Source organism: Bombina bombina, chromosome 7 (genome assembly GCF_027579735.1).
Source record: "Bombina bombina isolate aBomBom1 chromosome 7, aBomBom1.pri, whole genome shotgun sequence".
NCBI lineage: Eukaryota > Metazoa > Chordata > Amphibia > Anura > Bombinatoridae > Bombina > Bombina bombina.
Window position 1 is genome coordinate 178,731,228 of NC_069505.1, and position 21,176 is coordinate 178,752,403.

The 21,176-nt window shown below is 40.2% G+C and overlaps 1 protein-coding gene across 1 annotated transcript in view; it reads left to right on the forward strand.

Moving 5' to 3' along the window:
* LOC128666066 (SITS-binding protein-like) overlaps window positions 1-21,176 on the forward strand; it is a 210,167-nt gene that overhangs the window by 27,073 nt on the left and 161,918 nt on the right. The gene's annotated exons all lie outside the window — the stretch shown is intronic.

Sequence of the window (21,176 nt, forward strand, 5' to 3'; positions counted from 1 at the left end):
GATAGCAAGAGAACGAAGAAAAATTGATAATAGGAGTAAATTAGAAAGTTGTTTAAAATTGCATGCTCTATCTAAATCACGAAAGAAAAAAGTTGGGTTCAGTGTCCCTTTAAGAAGGCTGGCTGCACGTCTGTGATCGCCACCAATCCACTGTAACACCAGTCCTTCCTACTCCAATTGGTGGGCAAGACTAAATGCCCAGTTCTCAATACAGGCCTGAGTACAGGGCCCACAGAGCCAAGGGCCAGGGGCAAATGCCCTGCTCAAAGGGCAGGCCTGATAACTACCTTCGACTTTAGCATTGTTGTTCTAATGCAGTTTCAAGTTTGTGCATAAGTGGTAAGTGTTAATTTTTTATTAACAGAACATTATGGGGAGAAGTTATCAAGGTCACGATAGCTGTAGTCTTGAAGTTAGCACGTATCAGACTTCAACTTGTAAAGACACGCTAAACCGACCACGTTAAAATTTTACTTAGAGTGTAGTTAGTGTGTGTGTATGTGTGTGTACATGTATTTGTGTGTGTATATGTATGTGTAGGCTTAACATAATTTTTAGAGGTGAAACTGGGACCACCTGGTGCAGTGCCAACGGGGTCTGGTCAAGTGCGTGTGGTTATTGCTGACCGGAACTAATTTTCCAGAGAGGGTTTTGCTATACAGAGACAGATATGGTAAATAGCCCTATAATTAGATCACTACCTATCACAAAGGGCAGCTTTTGCTAAGCAGTTCCCCAGAATGCATTCTATCTGTACAAGCCTATTATTACACAGCATTTTATCATATAATATAGCAGAAGGGAAATGTCCCCATTACAGAGCAACACTAGATGCACATATTACAGAGGTAATGCGTAACATACAACAGGCACTTACCTAGTACACATACTCCGCAAACAGAAAAGATCTGCTAAGGCAAAGGTCATATAACAAGATGGCGGCGCTCTGTCACTGTTGCTTTGGACGACTAAGCATACAGTGAAAATGTTTTCTAATGTTCACACAGCTTTATTGTAAACATAACACACCCATGTACTGCACACACAGGATAAATAACGTTACATATATGGCTATTTACACAGTGTCTGCTACTGAGCTCATGTAGCTGCAGCTAAAGCAATGCCTTCTCAGTGACCAGTAGTAGACCTTGGCTTGCAGCCTGATGCTCATTATGTGACCACAGAGCTAGGTGTGCCAGAAAAATACCCTGCCCTAGTCACTGGCACTCTTGGGGTTAATGTGTCACCTGGGGAAAACTGTTAACGTCTTGCTACCATGGCAACTGCATGTCCCATAGTGCTGTGTAACTCACATGCTTGCCTACCCTTACGCTGGCTGCACATCAAGTGACTGATGTCACTCACTTCTGCGCTACTTAGCTTCACAGTGCCACTGACTGTAAACAAAGTTTGTCATGCAGTCAGCATGAACAGAATAGACCCAAAAAGGCCAGTTTTTTAAAAAGTATTTTACCGAACAGCAAAACAAAAATACCAGACTGTCCGGTCAAATACCGGACACCTGGCAAACCGGGACAGAATGAACAATCAGGTGGGACACTGGGACAGTGCCTCCAAACAGGGACAATCCCAGTCAAACTGGGATGTCTGGTAAGCCTATGTATGTGTGTATGTGTGTGTGTGTGTACATGTATTTGTGTGTGTGCATATGTATGTGTGTGTATGTGCATGTATGTGTGTGTATGTATATATGTTTGTGTGTGTGTTTATGTATATGTGCATGTGTTTGTGTGTATGTATATACTGTGTGTATGTATGTGTGTGTATGCATATGTGTGTATATATGTTGTGTGTATATGCGTGTGTACATGTGTGAGTGTGTGGTTGTGTGTGTGTATATGTGTATGTATGTGTGTGTGTGTATAGAAATGTGTGAGTGTGTATGTGTGTGTGTGTGTGTGTATATATATATATATATATATGTGTGTGTATGCTTGTGTACATGTGTGTGTGTATATGTGTATGTATGTGTGAGTGTGTATATGTGTGTGTATGCTTGTGTGTATATGTGTATGTATGCGTGAGTGTGTATATGTGTGTGTGTGTATATGTGTGTGACTGTGTGTGTGTGTGTGATGTATAAGCTGTTATTTAGTTATAGCTAATACACTTCCTTGTTTGGTTCCCCACTTCCTGCTACTTCCTAGTTAGTTCCTCACTTCCTGTTTGCTGTTGGAATGTTCCTGAGGTAAAAAAGGCTGCTGAAGCAAACAGTGTGTAGTAAGGCAGAATAGTTGCCAACTGTCCCGTTTTTGCCGGGACAGTCCTGGAATTTGAGAGCCCGTCCCGGCCATTTAAATGTCCCGGTCTGTCTTGGAAAAATTATGACCTAATCAGCTACTACTAAGGTACTCGAAGCCCCAACACATTCACTCAGCCCCTCTCCGCATACTTCACACACTCGCCTGCATCCGCCAGTTGGGGGCTCTGCATCGCAACCAATCAGCAGGGAGTGGTTATGCTAACTTACCAATCAGCAGTCGCGACACGACAGCTATGCAAACAAATTGGGTTAAGATCTCAAGCTCTCCGTGAGGGGTTAGATGGGCCGCTGAGCTGGATCAGCACTGGGAAACTTGGCCTGTCAAAGAGATCCCTGCACTCCTCCCGGGGAGCAAGGGCTCCGTCTGTGATCTGCTGTGGGGAGAGGAGGGGGGCACTCTCCACACCATTCATGCTGGATTGTCACTCTTTTTACCCAAGTGAGTAAGTTCACATGTGGTATGTGGGCGACGTGGGTTTTGGCAGGTTGGTGATGGTGGGCCCACAGCGAAATGATCCCATTTGGGAAATGATTGGGTGTATGACTCATTAAGAGCTGTATTAAAGTGAAGGTAAACTTTGATGAATGAAAGTCCATTTTTTAAAAATACTATTAAAAACATGGGCACTTTTGATTCTCTGGGGGTTTCCGGAGGAGGAGCACAGGTGTGTGGTCAGGTGCTCAGGTGCCGCACCTGTGCTGATCTAACTTTCCACACAAGCCCTTGGCGAGATTCGCGCCCAAACCCTTTGATCCTGGGCGGCTTGGAGCAAGAAACTATCGCTCCGGAAACCCTATAGTGCCATAACAATGCACTAAGGCTGCGTTCTGCAGCTACTGATAGGACCCGACTATGTCTAAATATCAGCATACCTTTTGCCTACCACCTTAGCCTTCCTATTGCAAGTACTCTGATTGCATGGAGCCCGGTCCTGTACGTTAACCGATGGTTTCCAAGACTCTGCTGCAAACTGACAGAATTGGCTGGTACTTCTATTACCTAGAACCGTACAGACCTACTCACTTCTACTCTTCACCTGTCCTGGTTCTTGCTACACGGCTGAGAAAGCCGCGCAACTTACACTCTCATCCTGTTCGGGTTTGATCTTTGGAAACTCCTGCTATCTGCCGTATAGATTGCTGTCTAACTAAAGATGACTTTACTTGAAACATCAGGGGCTTAACTGCCTGTTCTATCTTTGTCCCTAAGAACAGTGAAATACACTCGTGGAGTCTGCCTGGGTTGAAGCTGTTTTCTCTGCCCCCCCCCTCCCACCGGTGCTGCGTGAGGGGCGAGGGCTTTCCCTGCGCCCTGGTGCGCTTTCCTGGATCTGCGAGTCCTTGGTGCTGTATCTTTTGCCATATTTGAAATACAGGAGACATACCTGAGGAGCTCGAGTGTCCTGCTTCTGTTCCTGCTGCCTCCCCCTCCCACCGTTGCTGCGCGAGGGGGGCGGACTGTCTCCACGCCTGGTTGTGCTTCGGCAGATTACCGCCTGTCTCCTCTCTCCTGCTGGTAACAGATATCACGGCCGGGACTCTTCTGACTGGTAACTGGAAATTGTTCTTTGCTCTGTTCTCTGAATTGGCGCTCTCCCTCCCACCAGTGTTGCGAGAGGGAGATCTGCCGAGGTCCTGGTTACCTCTCCCCATAGGTCACGACAGGTGTTCCTGGACTTTTTTCTTTTGGTTCTTAATAATAAGTTAAAAAGGTTTTTGTTTTTGCTTAGCCATGGATCTACCCAATTAACTAACTGTTGCAAAAGTTGATTGTATAAGTATACCTGTTAACAGGCTGATATTTCTGTGCGCTACAAGAGATTCTTTGTATCAGAAAGCAATGTTTTTCTTATCATTATAGAAACGCTAAGATTGTTAAACTACTCTAAGCAGTTTAAGTTTACTGCAGCTTAAGTTTAATAGACCTACCAACGTTACTAATTGTTGCAACCTGTTTATAACATATCTGCTAAAGTGTAGGTATTGAAAGAGAAAGCCATTTAACACTTAGCTGAATAACCTCAATCTGTTTAAATCTTATATGGTGCATATACCAATATTTATATGTGTCTACCTCACGCTTTCTCACCTTTTTTGTTCACCTCTATAGCTAAAAGTAACGTTAGAAAACAAAACCTCTCTAAGTATAAGTTGTTGTATGATGTGAGGTCTTTCCCTCTCTTTGTATAAGTATCCATTCAATTAGAATATACTATTCTCCTGAAGTTGGAAATACTAGTCTTGCTTACTTTAAAGGAAAGTTATTTATACAGTAGGTATATTCTACACCTTAGTGCTGAAAAGAGTCTTTTTATAACTATAGGCCTTATAGCTTGCTATGATTTCTATTAGTAAATATCTTAAATACCTATTACTTGCTCAAATACAATTTCAACAGTAATGACGTATACCTATTTTCTAGTACATGTTTAATTTTCTAGTTGAGTAACATTTTGAACCTATACAAAAATTATATTGAACACAGAGAAGGAGGGGGAAAGTGAGAGAGAGGGAGAGGGATAAGAGAAGAAAAATAGACACTAACTCTCAGGGCTACATACATTAGACATAGGCCATATATTTTACTCTAAGATATCTCAGAAAGACATATTCAATACACTTATCCCCTTAAATCTAATTTTTTCTCATACCATATATGCAACTATAAATTACATTTAAATTTACCCTAAAGGTATCCCAAAACCTATCTAGAATATTTAAGAAATACTGAATTGAAAGGAGGGAGGGAGCAGAAAGCGTAAAAGGAGGAGACTAAGTATAAGCAATTGAAGCTCTCTGTAACAGTGGCCCTATATATAAAATAAATATATATCCCCTTGCTGACAACTTGACTGTCTCCCTTTCTTAATTAATTCACTCCACTTTTTTGCAATTCACATTTTTTCTTTTTTTTTTTTTTTTTCTCTTCACCTTCACGCACTAATTCACATTTTTTACACTTTAATTCTCCCACACACTCCCTTTCCTTTTCTCTTTTTTTTTTTTTCTTTTTTCTTCCTTCCCCCGCCGGGGTCTTACCCCCCCTTCTTTTTTCCCATTTTTTGCCCTTCACTAAACACACAACCCCACAAATATATGGACAAATTTTTACACTTGCACTCTAAAAATTCACCCTCAGTCATGTCGGCTAGGCAAAGGGATAAAAAGCAGAAAAGTGTTTCAGAAGCCCTAACAGAGGCGCAGACACCTTCTCGTGACTTCCATAGCTTACATGAGCCTTACGATATGCAGTCTCTAGTCCTTAATATTTCTTCGGCTCTTACACCCAAGTTTGATTCTCTTAAGTTAGAGATCAAACAGGACATAGCTCAGTTAACCTCAGAAGTTAAACAATTCTCTGAAAGATTCACTGAGATAGAACAAAGAGTTTCAGATCTGGAAGATAACATTTTAACTTATAACACTAAGCTTGAATCCATGTCTGTGGCCTTGCTTAAAGCACAAAATAAAGTAGAAGATCTAGAAAACCGCGCAAGGCGAAATAACTTGAGAATAATTGGGGTCCCCGAACTACAACAATTTGAAGATCTGAATAAATTAATCACAAATATACTTCCGGCCTTATTAAAACTTCCTGAGACCCACCACAACATCATTGTAGAACGTGTACATAGGATAGGATCACTATCCCTTTCTAAAAACAACACCAAACCTAGACCAATAATAGCTAAATTTTTGAACTACCAGGACAAACTTACTTTTTTACAGGCCTTTCGCAAACAGCAGCCTATATATCTGGGTGAAACTAAAATACTATTATTCCAGGATTATGCAGCAGAAACAGCTTTAAGAAGAAGAGAATTAGCTCCAATATGTACAAAATTCATACAGAAAGGGCTCCGAGCAACTATTTTACATCCTGCTAGGCTTAGGTTAGCGATTCACAATACTATACAATTTTTTGACACTGCCTCTGCAGCAGAATTATTTTTCAATAAAAATTGTTCTTCAGGCCTAGTGACCTCTTAGAGCTAAGTGGTAAAGCATAAGATTAATTTTTTGATTTATGTCTCGGGTTCTTCAGTGCTGGGAATCAGACGACATAGACGATTGCCGTCTGTTATGTGTATATTTTTTCATTATATTTCTTTTTTTTTTTTTTTTTTTTTCCCTCTCCCGTTCCTCTCTTTCCTTTCCTTCCTCTCTCTGTCCCTCCCTAATCCTATAGATGACATATCCTGAACAATAGAGTTAAATTTACATCTTGGAACATAGGTGGTTTAACATCTCCTATAAAAAGAAAAACGATAATAAATTATCTTAAGAAAATTAACACCTCCGTGGCACTCTTACAAGAAACCCATCTTAAATCCGAAGTTCTTAAACTCAAATCCACATGGGTTAAAGAGGTCTTTTTTTCCCCTAGTATAACACGCAAAGCAGGAGTGGCCATTCTACTTGGTAAGAAACTTAACTACGAAGTTGTCTATAATGAAACAGATCTTGAAGGAAGATATCTTATCCTTAAAATTAAAATTGTTAATACGTTATATACGCTATGTAATATATATGCTCCAAATGTTTTTAATTTGACCTTTTGGGACACTCTACAGGCGAGGCTCATGTCGTGTGCGGAGGGTTTCCTGATTATGGGAGGGGACTTCAATATGGCACCCCAGTATCCTATGGATAGGCTCAGGCAGAAGGGCTTTTTGGGGAAAACAAAAAGAGATAATCTTGAGTCAAAACTTTTTTCTAGAATGTTTAATAACTTACGTGTGCGCGACATTTGGAGACTTCATAACCCCGATATTCGGGAATTTACATGCCTCTCTAAAGCACATAAATCCCTCTCGCGAATTGACCTATTCCTTCTGGATGAAAGATTATGTAATCAGAAGGCCCGTCCTCAAATTCTGCCTATTACGATATCTGACCATGCTCCTATCTGTTTTGAGCTCGGCATTGCTAGAACTCCCACAAATAATCGTTTTTTTTCCCTACTTTCTTAGCCTCAAATGCTAAATTTAGAAATTGGCTCGAACTTAAATGTCGTGACTTCGCTCTATTTAACGCCGAGGCTAGAAATCGTCCTGACTTATTCTGGGAGACTGCTAAAGCAGTCCTAAGGGGCGAGATTATGTCATATACTATTAGGTGTACCAAGAAACTTAAACTTCGAGAGAATCAATTAGTACGGACGGTTACAAATGCATATAATCGGTACCTAATCGAAAAAACCCCACAGAACTGGGCTAAATATACTACTGCACTGGGAGAGAGGGATACATTTCTATTATATAAAACCACACAAAAAGATATTAGGTTTCATGCAAAATTGCATAAATATGGGAACAAGACGGGCAAACTCTTAGCCAAACTCTTTAAACAGGATGTAGGTTCCCAGGTAATAGATTCTCTACTAGTAGAAGGCCAAAGGTTTAGGACATCAGAAGAACTCATTCAAATTTTCTTTGACTATTACAAGGACATATATTCCCTCAGAACTTCTAATATTAAGGAGCGTGAGGATTTTTGGAGTAAGATCTCTTACCCGTCACTGATGCCCTCATCACTCCAGGATCTTTACTCTCCTATTACCGAATTAGAAGTGTCTAACTTAATTAAAAATCTTCCACATAATAAAGCTCCTGGTCCAGACGCACTCCCCAATGAATTCTATAAGATACTTTCCCCTACTATAACACCTTATATTACTTCTTTATTCAACCATATATACATTGATGGGAATGAGCCTACATCTAATTTTTCAGCTTCCTACACGACTCTGATATTAAAGAAGGGAAAAGATCCAGCTATGAAGGAATCGTACAGACCTATCGCCCTTATTAATACAGATTACAAAATATTAACTTCTATACTGGCCCAACGTCTCCAATCTCTTCTCCCTACCATTATTAATACGGACCAGGCTGGCTTCATGAAGAATAGAAACTCTGCAGCCAAAATTAGGCAGCTATTACTTACGATAGATTACTTTATGAGAGGCGAAGGTTGTGAACAATTACACAAAGAAACCAACCTAGATATGGCCATTTTAGCCATAGATGCCGAGAAGGCTTTTGATTCAGTACATCATGATCATTTGCTATTTTCCTTGGAACAATTTGGATTAAAAGGGAATTTCATCAAATTTATCGAAAAATTATATCAGAAGGCCTCTACATGTCTAATAGTGAATGGTCAATTATCTCCTCCTATAACCTTGTACAGAGGAACTAGGCAAGGGTGTCCATTGTCCCCTCTTCTTTTCAATATATCAATTGAATCTTTAGCGATATCCATTAGACACCAACTAGAAGGAATAAAAATACGTAACAAGGAATTAAAAATTTCACTTTACGCAGACAATATACTTATATACATGTCTAATACCTCCGTCAACATACCTAGATTCCTTTCAATAGTACAACAATTTGGATCTTTTGCTGGTTATAAAATAAATACAACAAAATCCGAATTGCTTTGGATTAAACAAGCAGGTAACTCATCTATGAATATACCCTTTACTATAGTTCATGATTCCTTTAAGTATCTAGGTATAACTGTATCTTCCAATCCAGATAGATGGTACTCTCTTAACATAATCCCAATTCTAAATAAAGTTAAAGATACTTTTAAAAACTGGCACTCTTTCCCTCTCTCCTTGTCTGGACGTATAGCAGCATATAAGATGATTCTTTTACCCAAAATACTATATGTATTTCAGAATATTCCCCTTCTTTTAAAGAAGAAGGAATTAATGTTATTTAACTCCCAGTTGACCTCTTTCTTATGGCAGAATAAGAAGCCCAGAATTTCTTTGGCAAAACTCTCTCTCCCAGTTCAATATGGTGGTCTCGCCTTGCCAGATCTTAAACTTTATAACTATGTTTTCTTAGCTCGCATAGTGACGGATTGGCTGTTCTTAAAAAACTATGTGACTGATAACGATCTCGAAAAAAATATTTCGAGTCCTCTCTCTCTTGTGGCTCTTATCCACGCTGATACTGCTTGTATTCCGTCTGAAATAAAAAAAGCGAAATCCTTACACAATCCAATCTTAGCATGGAGAAAGATCTGTAACTTGCTAGCTATAGAATATCGTGTATCGAGGTATATCCCATTTTCAGGGAACCCTCAATTCCAAGCAGGTCTTCTCTCCACTATCTTCGCAAAATGGAGGGAGGAGGGCTTATCTGAGGTACATCAGCTATTAGACAGGGGAAAGAACTGCATTAAGTCATTTGATATGCTTAGAACAGAATTTAACCTCCCGCATAGAAATTTCTTTGCTTACCTGCAGGCCAGACATTATGTTTTAAAACTTACAAATGATTATGGGTGGAACTGGTCTTTAGGTACCCTTGAGAACTGGCTAGTACTAGTTAAAAATGGACTTATATCAATCACTCTCGCCTATACAATCTTGATTTCTAAGACAGGTACAATCAACACTGATAGAATCTCTCTTAAATGGGCTACACTACTGAATTATGAATTGGATCCTAAAATACCTTATAACTCAATCCAAGAGGTTAGTCGTGCAACTCCTTCCGCGGACTGGAGGGAGTCGCACGTGAAATCACTGTATATGTCTTATTTCACCCCAGAAAAGGGATTCAAATGTGGGACTATAAACTTTAGTATTTGCCCTAAGTGTTCCCTCCCACAGGCGAACCTTCTGCACATGATATGGACCTGCCCAAGGATTAGAAATATATGGCTCAAAGTTCAATTTTGGCTTCGTAAAATTCTTACTGATACTTCTATACGTCTATCAGCAAAGAATGTAGTTTTCATGTTAAAATCGGGAAAGGACCAACCTGGTATTAAACTTATCAATCTTGTCATACTGACTGTTAGATATCTTATATTAAAAAAATGGAAAATGCACACAGTTCCTAGTATCTCGGAAATTAAAAATTGTTTAAAAAAACAATGCACTCTCGAACAACTTGATATCAACACCGATAATGAAGAAGAGATTGTTAGATTTTTTCTTAAATGGTCACCATTTATTAAAGCACTCCCACCTTCCGAAATTGAATATTTAATATATCATCTTCGCAATTCTGACCTGGTCCTATTAGGAATCTGGTAAACAATTTTTCTTTTTTTCCACTCGCCATGCTCCTTCCCTTCCTTCCCCCTCCTTTTTTTTTTTTTTTTTTTTTTTTTTTTTTTTTTCTTCTCCCCCTGACTTTGTTTTAGTTTGTTTCTTTTTTGTTTGGTTTTGTCTTGTTCTGTTTTTGTCTTTGTATAAAACATGGAAAAATCAATAATGTGTAATTGAAACCTGTAAAAGTTATCAAATTACATGCAATTATACTGTGTATCTTATTATTTTCCTTTGAATACCCCGTTTGGGGTCTAAATTTACTTGTACATGTATTACGCATTGTTGTAAATAAAAGATTTAAAAAAAAAAAAAAAAACATGGGCACTTTCATTCATCAAAGTTTACAAATCAGTCGTTTTGATTAAAAACTTACCTTTGTTTTTTTCACCATCAGAACAGCTTCCCCCTCCTGGAAATCCTCTCTTCACACATCAGCAATGACTAATCCAGCTTCCTCCAATCACAGCATGGCCTCAGGCAATAACCACCCTGGGGGGAAAGCCATGATTGGAGGAAGCCGGATTAGTCATTGCTGACGTGTGAAGAGAGGATTTCCAGGAGGGGAAAACTGCTGTAGCTGTGAAAAGAAACAAAGGTAAGTTTTTATTAATCAAAACGACTGATTTGTAAACTTTGATGAATGAAAGTGCCCCTGTTTTTAATAGTATTTTTTAAAAAAGGACTTTCATTCACCAAAGTTTACCTTCACTTTAAGTTCTCTTAATAACTCATGACTTCAGAATACCATCTTTCGGCAGACGTGCTTACCATGATGCTATGCTGTTGTTATACATATGGTTTTCTGAAGAAGCACATTAAGGTACACACATATGCATGTATGACATATGTTATAAACAAGTCAGAGGATATATAAAAAGAAGTCAACACACATTAAAAAAACATCACTTTAATCCCTTTGGTAATGAGGGCTGCAATACATTAAAAGCACATGGATAAAAAAATTTTTAGAAAAGGTAATGACAGCTGAAAACAGGTGTAGTTTTGTAGGATGAGTGGGATCTCTGTATTTAAATGGACAATAAATACCTCTTGCTCCCTAGAGAAGCTAAAAAGCATAACGTAAGACGGGTTTAAAAAAATGCTGTAAATTGAAGGCTGCAGAATGCTGGCAGGTGGGTTACAATATTGGCCTTACTTTAAAAGAACATTAAGAGCTGTGTGGCCTCCTGGTCACTAATAAATAGGCTTTGGCAAAGCACTGTGCGTAGGGTGGGCTGACATGCCCTTTAAAGGAATGTATGTGCAGAATACATTACTGCTTGTCAAAAACCCGGCAGTATCACTATATACATAAAATATGCCTATTACACAGTAGGTGGGATAACTCAGTCTTTGAAGTTGGGTGTTGACAGGTCATACACACGAAATACAGGGAGTGCAGAATTATTAGGCAAGTTGTATTTTTGAGGATTAATTTTAGTATTGAACAACAACCATGTTCTCAATGAACCCAAAAAACTCATTAATATCAAAGCTGAATATTTTTGGAAGTAGATTTAGTTTGTTTTTAGTTTTAGCTATTTTAGGGGGATATCTGTGTGTGCAGGTGACTATTACTGTGCATAATTATTAGGCAACTTAACAAAAAACAAATATATACCCATTTCAATTATTTATTTTTACCAGTGAAACCAATATAACATCTCAACATTCACAAATATACATTTTTGACATTCAAAAACAAAACAAAAACAAATCAGTGACCAATATAGCCACCTTTCTTTGCAAGGACACTCAAAAGCCTGCCATCCATGGATTCTGTCAGTGTTTTGATCTGTTCACCATCAACATTGCATGCAGCAGCAACCACAGCCTCCCAGACACTGTTCAGAGAGGTGTACTGTTTTCCCTCCTTGTAAATCTCACATTTGATGATGGACCACATGTTCTCAATGGGGTTAAGATCAGGTGAACAAGGAGGCCATGTCATTAGATTTTCTTCTTTTATACCCTTTCTTGCCAGCCACGCTGTGGAGTACTTGGACGCGTGTGATGGAGCATTGTCCTGCATGAAAATCATGTTTTTCTTGAAGGATGCAGACTTCTTCCTGTACCACTGCTTGAAGAAGGTGTCTTCCAGAAACTGGCAGTAGGACTGGGAGTTGAACTTGACTCCATCCTCAACCCGAAAAGGCCCCACAAGCTCATCTTTGATGATACCAGCCCAAACCAGTACTCCACCTCCACCTTGCTGATGTCTGAGTCAGACTGGAGCTCTCTGCCCTTTACCAATCCAGCCACGGGCCCATCCATCTGGCCCATCAAGACTCACTCTCATTTCATCAGTCCATAAAACCTTAGAAAAATCAGTCTTGAGATATTTCTTGGCCCAGTCTTGACATTTCAGCTTGTGTGTCTTGTTCAGTGGTGGTCGTCTTTCAGCCTTTCTTACCTTGGCCATGTCTCTGAGTATTGCACACCTTGTGCTTTTGGGCACTCCAGTGATGTTGCAGCTCTGAAATATGGCTAAACTGGTGGCAAGTGGCATCTTGGCAGCTGCACGCTTGACTTTTCTTAGTTCATGGGCAGTTATTTTGCACCTTGGTTTTTGCACACGCTTCTTGCGACCCTGTTGACTATTTTGAATGAAACGCTTGATTGTTCGATGATCACGCTTCAGAAGCTTTGCAATTTTAAGAGTGCTGCATCCCTCTGCAAGATATCTCACTATTTTTGACTTTTCTGAGCCTGTCAAGTCCTTCTTTTGACCCATTTTGCCAAAGGAAAGGAAGTTGCCTAATAATTATGCACACCTGATATAGGGTGTTGATGTCATTAGACCACACCCCTTCTCATTACAGAGATGCACATCACCTAATATGCTTAATTGGTAGTAGGCTTTCGAGCCTATACAGCTTGGAGTAAGACAATATGCATAAAGAGGATGATGTGGTCAAAATACTAATTTGCCTAATAATTCTGCACTCCCTGTAGAGAATATAGGTTTTTGATTAGGGCCATTAAGGTGTCTGTAGTGTGTGACAAGTGCTGCTTGTGCTGTGTCATTCGTAATGATGTTTATATGCCACCTGGCCATTTTGGCGGCACGCAGCTTAATATTTAAAAATTGAGGGGGTTCTTTTTTTCTTCCCTTTCCCCTTACTAATGGTTTAAAGTTTAAGCTTGATCATGATATAATTGTCATATGGTATATCTAGGTATCTGTAAATTATTCATTTTATGTATGAAATGGAGCTGTGTCTCCACATTATAAGACATTCCCATTTGGAAAAGACCTTGCAGGATGCTCCAACTCCACAAAAAGGGACACAACTGATCCTATCTTGGTCTGTTAAATTACTGCAATCGTTTTTTGCCCAATTTAGCTCACATGCTTTACCCTTTACATCGTCTTCTGGAGAGCAAACTCCCATGGCACTGGACAGTAGAATGTGAGACAGCTTTGAGTAAGTCAAAAGAACTAGTGTCCGTAGTTCACGTCTATAAGTACATTATGACTTGGAAAAAACACTTTTTATTGCTTGTGATGCTTCATCTTATGGACTGGGGCCGTTCTGTCTCATTCCATGGCTGATGGAACAGACAGGCCAGTGGCTTTTGCCTCCAGATCACTCACAGCTGCAGAGAAAAACTACTCTCAGATAGTTAAAGAGGCTCCGGCAATCATATGGGCAGCAAAAAAATAATCTTTATATATATGGTCGATCCTTCACGTTGCTTACGGATCATAAACCCTTATTGACAATTTTTAACCCACAGAAAGGTATCTCAACCACAACAGCAGCAAGGCTTCAGAGATATGCCTTGACTCTGGGCACCTACCAGTATCATATATAATATCTCATATACAATATCGGCAAAATGGCCTACATGCTAATGCAGATGCCTTCTCTAGGCTTCCTTTGACAATGGATTCAGAATTTACTATCACAAAAAGATCAAATATTTATTTTTGTGAGGTGATAACAGTAAACAAAATTGCAAATGAGACAGCCAATGATTCTGTGCTGAGGGAGGTACTTGCATATGTACGAAAAAGTTGCAAAACACCTAAAAGTTTTCTAAAAAGCATAAAAGCAGAGGGGAAGAGAGCTGAACAACATATCTGTGTTCCTCCAGCATATAGAAACACACCTCATCCAACCACTGGACAACCTCCAGCATGCCTTATGTTAGGGTGAGTGCTTAGAACAAAATTGGACCTATTGAAACCTGAGATTAGACATAGAGTTATCCAGCAACAATTAAAGATGCAAGGCGGGAAAGCAGGTTGTTGTTACCAGACAGGGGATTCTGTTTATGTATATTATCATGAAAATCACTGGCAAGCAGCAGTAATTAAAAAAGTTCTGGGGTCAGCACACTATGAAATTTTAACCTTTGATGGACGTTGCACATGGAAGCATACAAATAGGGTTGCCACCCGCCCCGTTATCACTGGGACAGTCCCGGTCTGAGACTGTATGTTCTGTGTCCCGGAACTACCCTCAAATGCCCCGGTCCCAGCTCTGAGAGCTGGCACAACAGCAAGCAGCAGCACAGGAGCACACACATTAAAAAAAACTTAGGTGTCTTGACTGGCCAGCCACCAGTCGGGCAATTTCAATGTAAGGGTGGAGACTGGAGAGACAGAGGGAGGGTCAAGCAGGTGTCACACTCACTCATTATGTGCTGCCTGCTAAATTTTTAACAAGTGCGGGCGGCTGTTCTTATAGGAACATCCATAATCAATGTTCGTGTTCAAACCCCGAGGGGTAACCGTGTCCAGTTTAAATATCCAGCGGGCTTCCAGCCACAGGAGTGTCAGTCCTCTGTCACCCCCCCCCCGTTTAGGGCGAGGTACATGGTCAATAAGGATTGCACGTAGGGAAGAAATAGAAAGTCCCAACATCCAGTGGAGTTACTACACGATCATCACAGAAGCTCCCTTTATCCCAGGGCCCAGAGGCAGACGGAGGGGGAGGGCCAATAAAAAGAAAGAATCAAAAAAAGACGAAACAATGGTATACAACTTAAGTTCACGCCCTCTAACTACTGACAAACTTAGGGTCCTTAATAGGGGTTTATCCTTTGTGCCTAATCCCAAGTGTGACCTATTCGATCTTTTTGTTGATATGGGTCGGTTCCAAAGACAACTTAAATTAAAAGATTTTTTCAAGGATAAAAGGGAATATGTGCATAGACCCTTTAAAGCAATAAGCTCCTTTGAAACCCCAATATGCATTCTTCTATAAAAACTTTCCATCACATTTGCACTTCTACTATCTCTGAGCTACACAAAACCATACCCCACATATAGGGATAATCTAGATAAGTAGAGCTGAGAGACTGGACATTAAGACACTGTCCACTGATAGAGATATTGTGATTAGGCAAGTGGACAAGGGAGGGGCCACGGTTGTATTAGATTACTCCCAATACAAAAATGAGGCTGAGAGACAATTACATGATATAACTACCTACCAGAAATTACATACTAAACCGACCAGCATGTACAAGAAACAGATTGACAAATTCCTTTACATGGCTTTCCAAGCTGGGGTTATTGATGATGATGTATTAGGCTACTTGACTGTCGACCACCCGGTGTGCCCGATTTTGTATTTACTTCCTAAAATCCAGAAATCAGTGGAAAACCCTTCAGGCAGACCTATTGTGTCTGCTAGGGGGTCACTCCTACAACCCCTTAGCTGAATTTGTTGATTACCACCTGCAACCTGTGGTCCAGAATACATTAGCTCATCTGAAAGATTCACTTGAGCTGATCAATCTATTGAGAAATATTGAGGACATTAACCCTACTGATATCTTAGTGACCATGGACGTGGTTAGTTTATATACGGTCATTCCCCACACACATGGGTTAGAAATGATCAGGCAATCCCTTGTAGACAATGTCCATTACTCTGGTCCTCCGATTGAATTTCTATTACATTTAATGGAATTCTGCTTGGAATTTTTTTTTTTCTCGTTTTGAAGAGAGTTATTATCTTCAAACTATGGGAACCGTGATGGGGTCGAATATGGCCCCATCCTATGCTAACATATATATGTCTATGTATGAAAGACATAATATTTTTTCCAGACAATACCCCTTGAAATTTTATCGTTGGTATATTGACAATGTGTTCTTGATTTGGAGTGGTTCTCCTGAAACTCTTTTGGAATGGGTTAATGACCTCAATAAGCTTGATTCTACCATCCGGTTTAAAATGGAACAACACCCTGAATGTATACATTTTCTTGATCTAGAGATCTTCAAGGTTGAGGCTGTGGGTGGGTGTAAACTTCAGACAACCCTATTTAAGAAAGACACGGATAGGAACTCTATTCTTCACTATGATAGTTTTCACCCAAAATTCCAAAAAGATGGGGTTAGTTCCTCGCAGCTCCTGCGGGTGGTCCGCAATAATACAGATGACTCCTGCAAGCTTAACGAGATGTCTCAAAGATTCCTCGAAAGGGGATACCCATTGGCTCTAATTGAACAATTACGTTTGAGAGCAAGTGAGTGGACACAGGACACACTGACCACCCGGAAACCCGCTGATGACACATCAAATCATTTCAACTTTCTCACCACCTACACCCCAGGCTCTGAGTTGATGAACAGCACTATCAGGAGAAATTGGCTGATGTTGTCTAAGGACACTAGTCTTCCATTCCTGGATTCCCCTACACCGCGAATGGTGTATAGGAGAGCTAGTAATCTACGTTATTTACTAGTATTAAATGACCCAGTACATTGCTATAAGAAACAGGGCTGGTTGCCCAAGGGTAAGCCTGGTTGTTACAGATGTGGCAATTGTGTGACATGCAACAGTCTAAACACAGGGAATTCTTTTCAACACCCACATACCAACAGACGATTTAAGATCAGCCATAGGTTGACATGTACCTCAGAATTTGTCATCTATGCCATCATTTGTCCCTGCTCTATGTTTTACATTGGGAAACATCCTTTAGGGAACAACTTGCCAACCGCCTGTGGCACGTCATTTTTTGAATGCCGGACATTCTATTTCTTCCCTACGTGCAATCCTTATTGACCATGTACCTTGCCCTAAACGGGGGGGTGACAGAGGATTGACATTCCTGTGGCTGGAAGCCCGCTGGATATTTAAACTGGACACGGTTACCCCTCGGGTTTGAACACGAACATTGATTATGGATGTTGCTATAAGAACAGATAAAGTCTGCGACTGTGGGGAGTTGTCCCTCTAAAAGCCTTGTCTCTTCAAAAGACTTGATCTCATTCTCTGTGCACATGATGTGTTTGCATACCCCTCTGATGGGGGTTCATATGATATACCTATTTGATGGGCATGTATGACCTGGGTGCCTGTGTGTCATTGCCTTGATACCTTGGGGTATAGATAGTTTTAAGCATTGGCCTTTATTACAATATGAGATATAGATAATACCTAGCAATTATGTTCCCTTCATTTGTATTTATAATATTAGTTATATGTATACTATGTCACGGTTGACACTTGTGTCTCTGATCATGTCAGCATGCTGCGGGTGGCCCCGCCCACATCCTACGCGTAATACACAAACACATGGCTATGTGTTGTGACGGTGTAGTGAATCGGCATCCTGGAAACCACTGAGGGCGGAGCTCATGTGCCTTCGTCACTGACGTCTAATGACGGTGCTTTCTATGCTGTGGTATTGCCGTGCGTTACGTGTGGGTGTGTGCCGCTTGGGCGTGCTGATTGGTTCACTTTGTGGGGAGGTGGGTATTTATATGTGGGTGTTGGTTCTATTTGGTTTGTCCGTTTTGGCTTTGGCTACCATTGAAAAAAGCTCATGTGAGGGCTGAAACGTTTGGTTTTTCTTGTGACAATAAACGGATCAAAAATCCTGCTCTGCCTGCTCTGTGAAGTATCTGGGAACACGGATATCGTCCGTTAGGATTCATCACAAAGGAGTCCGCAGTAGCAGATTAAACAAAATTTCTATTTTATTCAACTTAATTAAGAGATTTGTTAAAACATGAACAAAATAACAAAAGGGCTACATATACCCTAATCATTCAAATAAGCTTACGCGTTTCAGCAGGTGTCATAGTCAATTTTCAATCAGTTACACACTCATCAATTCTCAATGCACTGCTTACTCACTCAGAGTAAAATGAGTTTTAAAAATTTGATATCATATTTGAGGCTGTTGTGAAGCCACGCCAATGCCACGCCCAAACCATGCCAGACATTCCAACCCTCCCGGAAGTTCCGGGAGTCTCCCGCATTAAAATAGTGTCTCCCTGACACCCGCCAAGTAAACATAATATACCGGAAACTTGGCTATAATATGGTTATTGAGCTCGGCCTGTCTGGGGGGTGGGGCTGCTTTTACACACTGGGTGCCTATTGGCTGTGCGGCCACAGGATCACACCCACTCACTCATATACTGCAGCCTGGCTGGGGTATTCCAAAATCCTATTGATCAGTGGCACAGACCCTCCCCCTTGTATGATTGGCCTTAGAGAACACCGGCGCCATGACTATATGGAATATATTCGTAACCGGGACCAGTGGTTATGACAGAGAGAGGATAGACAATTATATTTAGGAGGAGCAGTGGATTATATATACCGACAGGTAGAAACACAAATTTTCATTTATTTTACTATCTATACACTGAATATATATCATCAGATGTAACCTCATAATGTGGAAGTGCTCTCAAAGTCCCCCGAACTATGGTCCTGAATTAAACAAAATTCATGTGAAATAGGATATCTAACTAAAATAAAAGGCATTATTATACAGTGCAAATATGTTTTTATATAGGCACAATTGGGTTAAATGGGTAATGTCAATTAAAAAGATGCTTAGGTGAATTTGCGTTTAGTAATTTGCTGATTCACTTAGTATGTGAGATGTGTAATTAGCACAAAGTCCTAGACCCAGACCCTGTGTGTTGTGTAATATACATATGTATGTGACATCCCAACTTGTCAGTTGAGTTAATTGGCATCCTGTAAAACACCTGGGAGATGACGACTCACTTTGTAAATTGCCAGAATTTTTTTATTAACATACTTTTTTTTTTGGGGGGGGGGGTAGTTTTTGCAGGTTTGGATGTCTGCCATGCCCATCCCCACCCTCTTTTAAAAAGTGTCCAGGAATCTTCTGGGCAAAAGGTGGCAACCCTACATTCAGCTTCAACCTTGTATAACACACAACCAGACAAAGCCAGCTGGGCCAACCATGCAGCCGGACACTGATATCTGGCATGGAGTCTGGCACGATGACTCTTCAAATGTATGCAATATACCTGTTCCTGAGGCTCATGGTAAAAATAATCTTCAAGATAACATAGGGGAAGAATTGGAGGTGACACCCCATGGAACTCAGGAACACATAGTTTCAAGACAAAGTTCAGATAACAATCAAGTCCATTGTGAAGAAAATACTGGCCATTCTAAGAGGATGAGAAGGGCCACAAATCGCTGGCAGCATCCAGATCCATTAAGGGACTTTAGTCAGAGAAATTCAACAGTGAGAAGGTGTCAATGGTATCCTAGTAGAAGAAGAATAAGGTCTCCTGAAAAAAGAAGTTGTGGGTCTGGAAGATGATGGACAAAGATACTGATTAAGACACCATATCTGAGTTGTTCCTTTATTATTGTTGACTTTTGATATAACTACCTACCAGAAATTACATACTAAACCGACCAGCATGTACAAGAAACAGATTGACAAATTCCTTTACATGGCTTTCCAAGCTGGGGTTATTGATGATGATGTATTAGGCTACTTGACTGTCGACCACCCGGTGTGCCCGATTTTGTATTTACTTCCTAAAATCCAGAAATCAGTGGAAAACCCTTCAGGCAGACCTATTGTGTCTGCTAGGGGGTCACTCCTACAACCCCTTAGCTGAATTTGTTGATTACCACCTGCAACCTGTGGTCCAGAATACATTAGCTCATCTGAAAGATTCACTTGAGCTGATCAATCTATTGAGAAATATTGAGGACATTAACCCTACTGATATCTTAGTGACCATGGACGTGGTTAGTTTATATACGGTCATTCCCCACACACATGGGTTAGAAATGATCAGGCAATCCCTTGTAGACAATGTCCATTACTCTGGTCCTCCGATTGAATTTCTATTACATTTAGTGGAATTCTGCTTGGAATTTTTTTTTTTTCTCGTTTTGAAGAGAGTTATTATCTTCAAACTATGGGAACCGTGATGGGGTCGAATATGGCCCCATCCTATGCTAACATATATATGTCTATGTATGAAAGACATAATATTTTTTCCAGACAATACCCCTTGAAATTTTATCGTTGGTATATTGACAATGTGTTCTTGATTTGGAGTGGTTCTCCTGAAACTCTTTTGGAATGGGTTAATGACCTCAATAAGCTTGATTCTACCATCCGGTTTAAAATGGAACAACACCCTGAATGTATACATTTTCTTGATCTAGAGATCTTCAAGGTTGAGGCTGTGGGTGGGTGTAAACTTCAGACAACCCTATTTAAGAAAGACACGGATAGGAACTCTATTCTTCACTATGATAAAACCATCTCCTTTATTTCCTAAAACCTTGTACCTGTTTAATTATGCCTAAAAGGAAAGACTCACGCAGACAAAACACAACATTAATCCCAAAACCTGACACCTCTGCACAACAGCTCCCTGCTCCCTTGCAGAGTATGACATGATTAATAAAGTGAGTTCTTGTTCACACAGAATTTATGTGGCTGTGATTATACACATGTCAGAGCTGTAACATCAGGAACTGAGGCAAATACACTAAACATCATAGTGTGTGTGTGTGTGTGTATATATATATATATATA